This window comes from Pongo abelii, chromosome 22 (genome assembly GCF_028885655.2).
Source record: "Pongo abelii isolate AG06213 chromosome 22, NHGRI_mPonAbe1-v2.0_pri, whole genome shotgun sequence".
Lineage (NCBI taxonomy): Eukaryota > Metazoa > Chordata > Mammalia > Primates > Hominidae > Pongo > Pongo abelii.
The window spans coordinates 42,857,850-42,870,045 of record NC_072007.2 but is presented as its reverse complement, the minus strand read 5'-3'; the positions used below and the strand labels follow the sequence as shown (position 1 = coordinate 42,870,045).

General features: G+C 42.3%; 1 long non-coding RNA gene across 1 annotated transcript; it reads left to right on the top strand.

Annotated features, from left to right (window-relative positions):
- The first annotated feature begins 5,003 nt into the window (after positions 1-5,003).
- Positions 5,004-11,486, top strand: LOC134760810 (uncharacterized). Its single transcript, XR_010138806.1, has 2 exons — positions 5,004-5,636; positions 6,876-11,486. It is a non-coding gene; the product is annotated as an uncharacterized LOC134760810 (long non-coding RNA).
- Positions 11,487-12,196: the final 710 nt, after the last annotated feature.

Sequence of the window (12,196 nt, the reverse complement as noted above, 5' to 3'; positions counted from 1 at the left end):
GACCCTGAGCAGCTTCAGGGCCAAGACAGTGCCTTTCCATCCGTGAACCTCCTGATCCATCAGAATGCTCAAAAGAGAGTGATGCCCAAGAAATACTGACTGAGTATATTCATTAAAGAATTAATGTTCCTTACAGGATCATTTGTTGTTGAACTGACATGACATGTGTATAGTAATCTCATCAACAAGAGAGAATGTGTTCACACGTTCGCTTAAATTGAATTTAGCAGTCGCATTAGGATACTGATATTTCCACAATGTATATACACTATCCTTTTAAATTTAACTTATTTGCTTTTTAGACGGAAGCTCATCAGGCTTAGAGAGTCCTGAAGGTGGATTTCTCAGCCACGTTCAACCTGATGAGTTCACCGGTTCTTCCCCAAACACTGCAGAGCAGCAGGTAGGTGGGCTGAGTGGCTTCTGCAAGGGTGGCCCGCCCGGTTCCCCTGAGGGAGACCTGAGAAGGTCACCTTTTCATCCTGGGGAAGTGACATTCGGAGTGGGCGTCAAGAGATGGTTGCATCTTCTTGACAAGAACAGAAAATTAAGATGATTCCAAATGTCTCTTTATTTCCTGAGGTTCAGCCTTTCAAACAGAGACTTTTTTTTATAGATTTAAGTTGGTTGCATTTAGCACATAGTCAAACAAGATCAATATTTTTCATGGCTTAAGAGTCTCCCAAGTCAAAGTTTCATTTTTTATCATTTTGATTTACAGTTCTCAATTCACATTAATAGACTCAAAGGCAAGAATAGCAAACATACTTCTAAGCCCTAGCTAGTGGTCCACTTGTAACATGCTATATTTTACAAAAAAAGTCAATAAAATGAAATTATTTTCTCTACGGCAGGAAATTTGGGCTGTGAACTTACGTGTGATGTAAAAGTAGGCACCTGGCAGGGAAGTCTGGGAACACAGGTCCCGCTTGTTTTCTGTTCTCCCGAGAAAAACCCACATTCTGTACTGCCCTTTTCAACATCTTCAGTGGGGGGATGAATGGGAACATTTTTCTTGGGATTTTATTTTGTTTGGGGATCCAGCTAATGGGTTTGCCTGGAAGCCTCAGGGCTAATGATCTGCATTTAGAAACAGTGCCGCAGCCATGGCAGGTGATGTCTCTGTGTGTTACTTGTATCAGGTGTTGAATGTGGCAGTTGTCATTGTGGCCACCCTGACCCCAGAGCAAACATATAAGCAGGAGATAACCACTTTAATAAAACACAAAACGTGGTCCAAAGTCCTGGTGCTGACTGTCCGGGGCTCAGCCGTGCCCACCGACTTAGAGGCAGAGGCTGCAAAATGCCAGTGCAAGGTCCATTTCTCCCAGGTGAAGGACTGGGAACTCCACCTCGGTCCAGTCCTCTCTCCCACTAGCCTAGAGCCACAGTGTCTTGACTTCTGGGCTTGGGTGACAAGCCCCCTCCCCATGCCTCCTTGCTGTGGAGGATGCCCATGGACAAGGTCAGCCCACTCCCACTTGCTGGGACGGTGCTTTTAAACCCCTGCAGGAAGGACTTTACTAGATTAAATCCAGCTTCAAAATGATAACACGAACTGCCTCCCAACATAGGTGTTTCTGGTGCTTACAGATTTACTATTATGCAAATGCTCAGACGACACACATGACCTACCCTGATGGTTTGGAAGTTGTGCAGTTTCTTAACAAGCAGACAGGTGAGTGACGTCACCAGGAACCCGCGTGGGTAGGTGCCTTTGCATGTGAATGTGTAGAGGTGTGGGGACTTGCCGGTTAGCAGATACTTGAGCCCTGGAGGCAAGTTCCCCACAGCAGCAGCTGTCTGGATAATTTGGGGCTTACTCTGCTTAATGCATGTTTTCCTGGTTCTTATCCAAGAACTGTGAGCCTGTGGCTTCCACACCGGTGTGCAAGTGCAGCCAGGTCTGGATGCCTCCATAAACACCGTCAGACCTCAGTCTGGGGCTTGTGTTTCAGCTTTTCTGGGTGGGCCTGGCTACATGGCTCGAGCAGCAACCGAGATAAATGGGTGTTACTTACTCGCACAGTACGGTCAGCTCATTGTCTTAAAAGCCACCACATTCTTTCCCGAAGTCTCACCTGAACTCTAAAACGCCATCCTCTGGGTAACCCCTGGGTCTCTTGGGAACTGGGTTGCACAGCAGGAGGTGAGCGGCGGGCAAGCCAGGGGAGCTTTATCTGTATTTACAGCCACTCCCCATCACTCCGTTAGGCCTGAGCTCCGCCTCCTTCAGATCAGTGGCAGCATTTGATTCTCATAGGAGTGCGAACCCTACTGTGAACTGCGCATGCCAGGGATCTAGGCTGTGCGCTCCTTGTGAGAATCTAATGCCTGATGATCTCTCGCTGTCTCTCTTCATCCCTAGATGAGACCCTCTAGCTTCAGGAAAAAAAGCTCAGGGCAGTAGAGTGCAGTGGCTCACGCCTGTAATCCCAGCACTTTGGGAGGCCAAGGTGGGCAGATCACAAGGTGAGGAGTTCGAGACCAGCCTGGTCAACATAGGGAAACCCTATCTCTTCTAAAAAAAAAAAAATACGAAAAATTAGCTGGGCGTGGTGGAAGGCACCTGTAATCTTAGCTACTCAGGAGGCTGAGGCAGGAGAATCGTTTGAACCTGGGAGGTGGAGGTTGCAGTGAGCCGAGATCATGCCATTGCACTCCAGCCCGGGTTACAGTGTGAGATTTTGTCAAAAAAAACCAAAAAAACAAACAAAAAAAACCTCAAGGCTCCTATTGTTCTACATTGTGGTGAATTGTATAATTTATAATTATTTCATTACAATATAATAATAATAAAGTGCACAGTAAATTTAGTGAACTTAAATCATCCAGCCCCCCCACAACCCACACCCATGCCAGTCTGTGGAAAAATTGTCTTCCATGAAACTGGTCCCTAGTGCCAAAAAGGTTGGGGACCACAGCATTAGGTAATGAGAGAACTGTGTTAAAAATACCCCAGTTTGGGCTGGGCGTGGTGGCTCATTCCTATAATCCCAGCACTTTGGGAGGCCGAGGTGGGCAGATCACCTGAAGTCAGGAGTTCGAGATCAGCCTGGCCAACATGGTGAAACTCCATCTCTACTAAAAATGCAAAAATTAGCCGGATGCGGTGGAGTGTGCCTGTAATCCCAGCTATTCAGGAGGCTGAGGTTGGACAATCACTTGAACCCAGGAGGCAGAGGTTGCACTGATCTGAGATCGCGCCACTGCACTCCAGCCTGGATGACAGAGCAAGACTCCATCTCAAAAAAAAAAAAAAAAAAAAAAAAATCCTAGTTTGGTTATGAATTTACTAATATTTATTTGTAATTTTTCTCTTTCTTATGAATTGTTTCTTTTTAAAAATCCTTAACCAGTGACACTTATTTTTATACCTTTAATGCTTTCTGCTTTAAGTCTATTAAATCTAATAGGTATAACAGCTTTCTTTTAGTTAGTTAATATATGCCTGTTTCTATTCTTTCTCTTTTGCTATTTCTAAATCTTTATCTTTAAATATGATCTTTTAAGAAACAGACATTAAGAAAAGTATATAATCTGAAAATAACTTTCCTTTTAACCTGAGGTTTTATTTCATAAACTGAAAATGTATCAGTATCCTTAGTGTCCTCTACAACCAACTCAAGAGTCTTCTAGTTCTGATTCTCCTTCCCAATCTCTCATGTCATTGTGTTGGCTTCTGCCAGGATTTTTACTCTAAGTTGTCTTTACCCTCAGTATTAGTCATGATTATTACTGTGCTGTTTATGTAGCCAGTGTTTACTTTAAACTTTTTAAATTTATGCAGAATTTGGGGCCCTTCTTTCCCGTTTCTTGGGCACAATTTCCTTCTACTTGACGAGCATGAAGAGATGGGGGCAATCAACCCTTTCAATTTTGGCTCATCTGAAAATGTCCTTTGTTTTGCCTTGTTCGTGAGTGGTCATTCATCCTGATGCCCCTTCTGAGCCCTCATCCCATAGCTATTCAATGGTCACCGTGTGGCAGGCATTGTTTTAGGGCTAGGGAATCAGCAACGAGCAAATTTGTAAAAAGTTCTTATTTCATGACATTTTATTGGAGGGAAGCACTTTTATGTTATGAACATGGTTTATTTCCTTAAACCTCATGAACCAATGTCTGCTACTTTCAAACTTTTCTTCTGTAGCTTTCTCACTCCTCTCAGCCTTTGTGGAACTGAGGAGAGTTCCTTGCTCTGGAGTAGGCTTTGGCCTGAGGGAATGTTGTGGCTGGTTTGATCTATCTAGACCACTGTAATAAGGCTGTTTCGCTTTCTTGACATTCATGTGTTCACTAGAGCAGCACTTTTAATTTCCTTTAAGAGGTTTTTCTTTGCATTTACAACTGGGCTAACTCCTGGGTGCAAAAGGCCTTGCTTTCAGCCTATCTCAACTTTGAACAGGCTTTCCCCACTAAGCTTAATCATCTCTAGCTTTCGATTTAAAGTGAGACATGTGTGTCTCTTCCTTTCACTTGAACACTTAGAGGCCGTTGTAGGTTATTAATGGTGTAATTCCACAATTGTGTCTCAGGGAACAGGGAGGCCTGAGGGGAGGGAGAGAGATGGGGGGCAGCTGGTCATTGGAGCACTCGGAACACACGTGACATTTATTACGTTTTCTGTCTTACGTGGGTGCGGTCGTTGGTTCCCCAAAACAATTACAAAGTAAAATCAAAGATCACTGATTACAGATCACCATGACGGATATAATGATAATGAAAAAATTCGAAATATTACAAGAACTACCAAAATGTGACACAGAGATATGAAGTGAACACAAGCTGTTGGAAAAATGGCACCCATAGAGGTGCCCCAACAGAGTTGCCACAAACTTTCAATTTGTAAAAAAAGTGCAGTATCTGCGAGGCACAATAGAGCAAGGCGCAATAAAACGAGGTCCACCTGTGCGCGCAACTCCCTCACAGGGAGGCTGTAAACACAATGCAGGAACATCATGAAAAGGCCTCTTCTGAGCACTGGGCTACAGAGGGCGCTGTTCGGTAAACAGGTCATTTCGCTGCACAAAGCCGCTCACAGTGCATCTCTGAAGTAACGGGCTCAGATTTTAACTTTTCAACATGTGCCGTGCCACAAACTGGGTCACTGATAATCGCGGAAGTTTGTTCTTTCCCCCAGGACCAGATGGGCTGCGCCCTCAGGGAGCTGAGCGGTCCCTGTGAGGCCGCTTCGCTGCCTGCACAGTTCAGCTGTGCCGTCCCCAGCGCAGCAGTGCTTGGACCTGATGTGCAGAGAAATCGTGGTAAGAAATGTGCACACATCGTCCAGACAGACGGTCCCTGAGTCTGTCCAACAGAAAAGAGGAAGGCGAGGCGGAGTCCTGAAGGCGAGGCTTGCAGAGGCAGGAGAACCAGGCAGAAGGCCACGGGCCTGCGGGGCTCCCGACAGCGACGGGGGTGGCGCCCTCAACACGCCGGCGCACTGGGAAGGCAGAGTCTGTGTTCGCGCTGCCTGCGATGTGTGGCAGCCGCGCGCTCCTTACCTGTGGGGCAGAGTTGGCTGGAGCCACTGCCTGAAGAAACTCGGCTCTGTCCTCCGCTCCGGGGAGCGGAATGTGGCCAGCGGATGTGAGTTCCTTTCGTTGCCTTCCGCAGTCCACAGCTAAGTCACTCCGGTGAGCATCTCGCAGGCCTGCCCTTCTGTTTCTCGTTGCCTTCTAGGCGGTTCTGACTTTGACACCCCTTTCCTCCTCTGCTTGTGCCCTCGAATCCTACATTAGGGAAATGGGGATCCTGTTTTGAAACAAAATGAGAAAGAATCATAACCTTCAACTTCAGAACACTTCTAAGTCAGTAGAACCTGTAAGGAAATACAACATTCTGACAATCTTCTATAGATTGACAGTATTAAAAGATGCTGTAAAATAATGTAATTGTATAAAAAGAAAAGAAAAAAATAATGGCAATAAGAAAAACGTTCTCAATTTTACTATTAAAAATTTAGTAATAGAAAACTTTATTCACAGAAATTCATATAGAAAACCAACGTGAATAATAGATAAAGTTCAGTTGTGTTTGTCAACTTGCAAAACCCACCACCTCCCAGGTTGACCCTGAGGAGATGGTGGGTGATAAAATCTAATCTTCATCAAGGATGTTGGATAACCAGTAAAAAGCAGCTGTATGTTAATAAAGCTGTATTGCCTGTCCTTCTTTCAACTGCACTTTAATTAGATATTTACATTTTGCCTTTAGGAAAATATAGGCAAATGTTTTTTCCTGTATTTTCCTTGATGAAACATGTTTAGATATTCATTTGACTTCTTTCTTTCTCATTATTCCCTTCATTTCATTTAAGATGTATACTCGTATTGAGCTCAGATCTTTGAACTCTTCCTCTTAATAAACAAACCTTCCACTTCTTTTAGTTCATTAAATCTATTTTAATCTTTCCTTGACAGTGATTTTATAAACAATGGTTGTTTATCGGAGAAAATAATATCTGGACTAGAAGAAGTGTCAATGAGATTAGTTTTACAAACTATCAAGTCAGTTATCTAACTTGCTAAGTGCTGTCCAAGTTAGATAACTAGATAACTAGTAATTTAGTAATACTACAGAAACATCATGTTGTCCACCTTTATAAAAAATTATTCTAAATAATTATGTCATTTGTTTTAATTTGAAGAATACATAGTACAGTTAAGTTAATGATTAAACTCATGAAAGCTGACAATTCAGAATGAGCAGTATGATAATGTAAGATTAATTTTTCAAATATTTTAAAGTTTCTATTAAATATTTAAAAATTATACACCAACTGGGTCTTAAGATGGCCAACTCAATGCTGCTGGGCAGTGCGGCTCCCATGGAGAGAGGCTGAGATTTTGACTAAATAAACATAATTTCAACAGATCTTTGTAAAGAGTGGATGTAGAAAAGATGCAGACCCTGAGGCTGAAGAGGGAGGAAGCTGGAAACTCCGTGTGGGGTAACTGAATGCTAAGGCTGCTTCCTGGACTCAAGCGGTGTCTGAGGAAAGGGTAAGTGAAGGGACTTGGAGACTGGAGACCTCACACCCGCCACGGACATTTGAGCTGGTAGGTGGATGTCTTCAGATATTGGACAGAGACAGAGCTGCCACAGGCGTGGCGCCAGGAACCTTTGTGCTAGGGACAGCTTTGGCGGAGCCTAACCCCACCAAGGGCTGCCTATCTCCCTTTGACAGGCTCTGGCCCTAGCTAACCACTGGGGAGAAAGCAGGGCCAGCTTCCCTGTGGGACTGGGGCACATCTGTCTCACAGGCCACCTGCCTGCCAGCCCCTCCCAAGGCTCCTGCCTGGCCACCCTGCAGAAGCCTGTACACAGCATAGCTCCACTGCCCAGTCTGGGTGCTTTGTGCCACCTAAGTGCATTCTGGAAGCCTGAGAGCCCTTCAGATCCTATAGTGCACCTGGGACCCAGTCCCAAGGGTCCGGAGGAGGGAGCTGCAAGCAGGTCCTGGCACCCCAGGGTCCTGGCCCATGGCTCAGGATTATCTAGTCAGGATCTGTGCTCTGCACCCAAGTTGGGGAGGACCCCACACTCTCAGAAAACTGAGAAGGGTGAATTGCACTGGTTCACAGGTTGGCCTAGAACCTAGATATGCCTCCCCTCCACAGGGCAGGTCCAGTAAAGATGTGGCCTATTTCCCTACTGGACCTCTGTCCAAGGGAGCCCTGAGGCTGAAACATCAAATTAAAAAATAAATAAATAAATAAATAATTGGAATTGCTGGCAAAGTGCCAGCGGTCAGAGGTGGCTCCCCCAACCCCCAGGAGTGTACCTGGTGAGGGGGTCACCTGTCTCCCTCTTGTACCACAGAGCATAGCTGCAAATCCAAGGATACACAAAGGAGCCATGCTGCCAAGTAAGAGCCCGTCTTCCATCCATTGCTCTCAAGCACTATCTACCGGATCGCAGCCCAAACTACAACAACAACAAAAAAGTCACTCTGCTAATTCTCCCTGCTGATAAACCAAGGGCAAGAATTCAACAACAAAGACCCCGTACAGAGCCTTAGCCTTCTGAAAACTTCCAGATACAAAGCCAACTGACTATACTAGATTACCATCACAGTTAAAGGAACCCAGCCTTCTCAGATGGGAAAAAAATCAGAATAAGAACTCTGGCAATTCAAAAAGCCAGAATGTCCCCTTACCTCCAAACAGGCCCACTAGGTTCCCAGCAATGGTTAATCAGTCTGAAATGTCTGAAATGGGAGACATAGAATTCAGAATCTGGATGGCTAGGAAGCTTATCAAGACCAAGAGAAAGTTGAAACTCAATCCAAGGATGCAAAGGTATTCAGTACAATGATTCAAGAGTTGAAAGACTAAGAAGCCGTTTTAAGAAAGACCCAAATTGAACTTCTTGAACTGAAAAATTCGCTACGAGAATTTCAAAATACAAGCAGAACTATTAACAGCAGAATAGACCAAGCAGAGAAAAGAACCTCAGGGCTTGAAGACAGGTAATTAAGTCAACTCAGTCAGGCAAAAATAAAGAGAAAAAATGAAGAAAAATGAACAAAACTGCTGAGAAATATGCAATTATGCAAAGAAACCAAATCTATGACTCATTGGCATTCTTGAGAGAGAAAGAAAAATAATAAGCAACTTGGAAAGTATATTTGAGGACATAGTCCATGAAAATTTCCCTAATCTCATTAGAGAGGTTGACCTGCAAATCCAAGAAATATAGAGGACCCTAGCCAGATACTATACAAGACATCCATCCCCAAGGCACGTGGTCATCAGATTCACTAAAGTCAACACAAAAGAAAACATCTTAAAGGCAGCAAGAAAGATGGGGGATGTAACTTACAAAGGGAACCCATCAGGCTAACAACAGACCTTTCGTCAGAAACCTTATAAGCCAGAAGAGATTGGGGGCCTATTTTTAGCATCTTGAAGAAAAAAAATGCTAACCAAGAATTTCATATGCTGCCAAACTAAGCTTCTTAAGTGAAGATGAAATAAAATCCTTCTCAGAAAAGCAAATTCTGAGGGAGTATATTTAAACTAGACCAGACTTACAAGACATCCCCAGAAGTGGACCTGGTGAGGGAGTCCTCAGATCCTCAGGTCCCTGGTGAGGGGGACCTGGTGAGGGAGTGCTAAACATAGAATTGAAAGAGCCTGCTACCACAAAAGACACTTCAGACCATAGCCCACAAGCACTATAAAGCAACTGCGTAATTAAGTCTACATAACAGCCAGCTAACAACACAATGACAAAATTAAAATCACTCATATCAATAGTAACCTTGAATATAAATGGGCTTAATGCCCACTTAAAAGTCACAGAGTGGAAAGCCTGATAAAAAGACAAGCCGCAAATGTCAGTTTTCTTCAAGAAATCCATGTCACATATAATAACACCCACAGGCTCAAATTAAAAGAATGGAGAAAATTCTACCATGCAAACTGAAAGGAAAAAAGAGCAGGAGTCACTATACTTATATCAGATAAAACAGACTTTAAATAAAAAAATCGAGAAGGACAATAAAAGGCATTACATAATGATAAAGGGTACAATCCAACAAGAAGCCTTAACTATTCTAAATATATATGCACCCAACATTGGAGCACCCAGATTCATAAAATAAGTTCTTCTTGGCCAATGAAAAACCTTAGACAAACACAAAATACTAGTGGGAGGCTTGAACATCCTACTGACAGTGTTAGATCATCAGGGCAGGAAGTTAACAATGAAACCCCGGATTTAAACTTGACACTTGACCAACTGGACCTCAGACAGCTACAGGACACTACACCCAACAACCAAAAAATATACATTTTTCTTGTCTGCACACAGAATGTGTTCTAAGATCAACCACATGCTTGATCATAAAAAGTCTCAATAAATTCAAAATGATTGAAGTCATACCAAAGCACATTCTTGAATCACAGTACAATAATAGTAGAAATCAATATCAAGATCTCCTCAAACTGTACAAATACATGAGATTAAATAACTTACTCCTGCATAACTCCTGGATCAACATCAAAATTGAGGCAGAAATCAAAAAAATTATTTGAAATTAATGAAAATAGGGACACAACTTACCAAAATCTCTGGATGCAGCCAAGGCAATGTTAAGAGGAAAGTTTATAGCCCTAAATGTCTTCATCAAGAAGTTAAAAAAATCTCAAATTAACAATCTATCTTTGAAAAGGAAGAAACTAGGTCAACTAAGGGAAAGGAACTAAGGAGGAGAAAATCCCAAAACTAGCAGAAGAAAAACCACTGAAATTAGAGAAGAACTTAATGAAATTGGCATGTAAAAATCCATACAAAAGATCAATAAAACCAAGACTTGGTTTTTCAAAAAAAATAAATAAAATCGATAGGCCACTAGCTAGTTTAACAAAGAAAAAGAAAGAGAAGATCCAAAAAAGCACAATCAGAAATGAAAAAGGTGTTTTCTTATCACTATCATAACTGATCCCACAGAAATACAAAAGACTTTCAGAAACTATTATGAATAACTCTAAGCACACAAATTAGAAAATCTAGAGGAAATGGATGCTTTCCTGTAAGCAACAATTTTCCAAGATTGAATCAGGGAAAGACTGTTAACCTGAATAGACCAATATCAACTTCTGAAATGGAATCAGTAATGAAAAACCTACCAACCAAAAAAGCTCTGGACCATTGGTTTCCCAGCTGAATTCTACCAGACCGAAAGCAATCCAACACAAAACTACATGACTCAGAAAATATTGTATAAATTGTAGTTTATAGTAGAATTGTTTAAGGGCTCAAATCCCTAGAGATTCTAATTCTGTTTCCTCTAATTACCCCTCCTTCCTCACCAGCATTTACAGAGAACACACATTGGGCAAAATATGTGTTTGTCCTACTGGGAAAGTTTATCAACTTTACATCATAGAACTGAGAACAAATGCGGAGAGAGCTAATGTTTTACCAAGATGAACTTAACCAAACAAAGAGATAGAAGTCAAATTCAAAGCCAAGAGCCTTACATATAGATAAAAATGGAGGAATGAGAACATAGCATTTATCCAGGAATCTTGAGTTAATCATGTTACCAGGCTTTAGGGCAAGGGGCTGGGTGAACAGTCAATATAATATTACATGCATAGTTCTTTGAAAATGTCAAGGAAAAGGCTGGGCGCGGTGGCTCACGCCTGTAATCCCAGCACTTTGGGAGGCTGAGGCAGGCGGATCACGTGGTCAGGAGATCGAGACCATCCTGGCTAACATTGTGAAACCCTGTCTCTACTAAAAATACAAAAAAAAAAAAAAAAAAAATTAGCCGGGCGTGGTGGCGGGCGCCTGTGGTCCCAGCTACTCAGGAGACTGAGGCAGGAGAATGGCGTGAACCCAGGAGGTGGAGGTTGCAGTGAGGTGAGATCACGCCACTCTACTCCAGCCTGGGCGACAGAGCGAGACTCTGTCTCAAAAAAAAAAAAGAAAAAAGAAAATGTCAAGGAAAAATATTTCCCATGGATTTTTAACTGCTTGAATTCAGAGCATAGAAAACTTGAGTGTAATATTAACAAAGACCCTTAAAAAGGAAAATCACAGGCCAATGAAAAATACATGAAAAATTCTAAATAATATTTTAGTAAACAAAATCTAGTGATTATTAAAAGCGTAACACAAAAAAGGGAGATTTTTCCCAAGAACATAATAGTAGTCAAACATTTTATCAAGACATTTAAAAATAAGCATAAAAATAGATGTCTGAGTGCTATTTATAAAATTCAAGATCTATTCCTCCCATCCAAGTACTAACCAGGCCTGACCCTGCTTAGCTTCATGAGATCAGACAAGATCAGGCGTGTTCAGAGTGGTGGTGTGGCCGTATTCAAGAAGAACTAAAAAGTGTAATAAAATAAGGATACAAGACTATCACTGAAAAGAAGTTCACAATTTCATGCACACACATGAAAAAGTTATAGGCCAAAAGCAATATAGACATGAGAGTCTAGGGGAGGTTAGCAGCATCCAGTCTGGAGCCCGAGTACTTGAGGGTTATTCTGAGTTTCTCGTTTCTCTGTGATCTTGAGCAAGTTATGAAATTCTCTTTGCCTCAAGTCTTTATATTGTTAAATCAAGTTTAGACTAAAGATACCTCTTAACATATTTTAAGTTCAGCCTAAAGATTTCTCTGTACATAGTGAACTATAACCTAAATGAAGATGTAAACAGACTGAAGCCTACT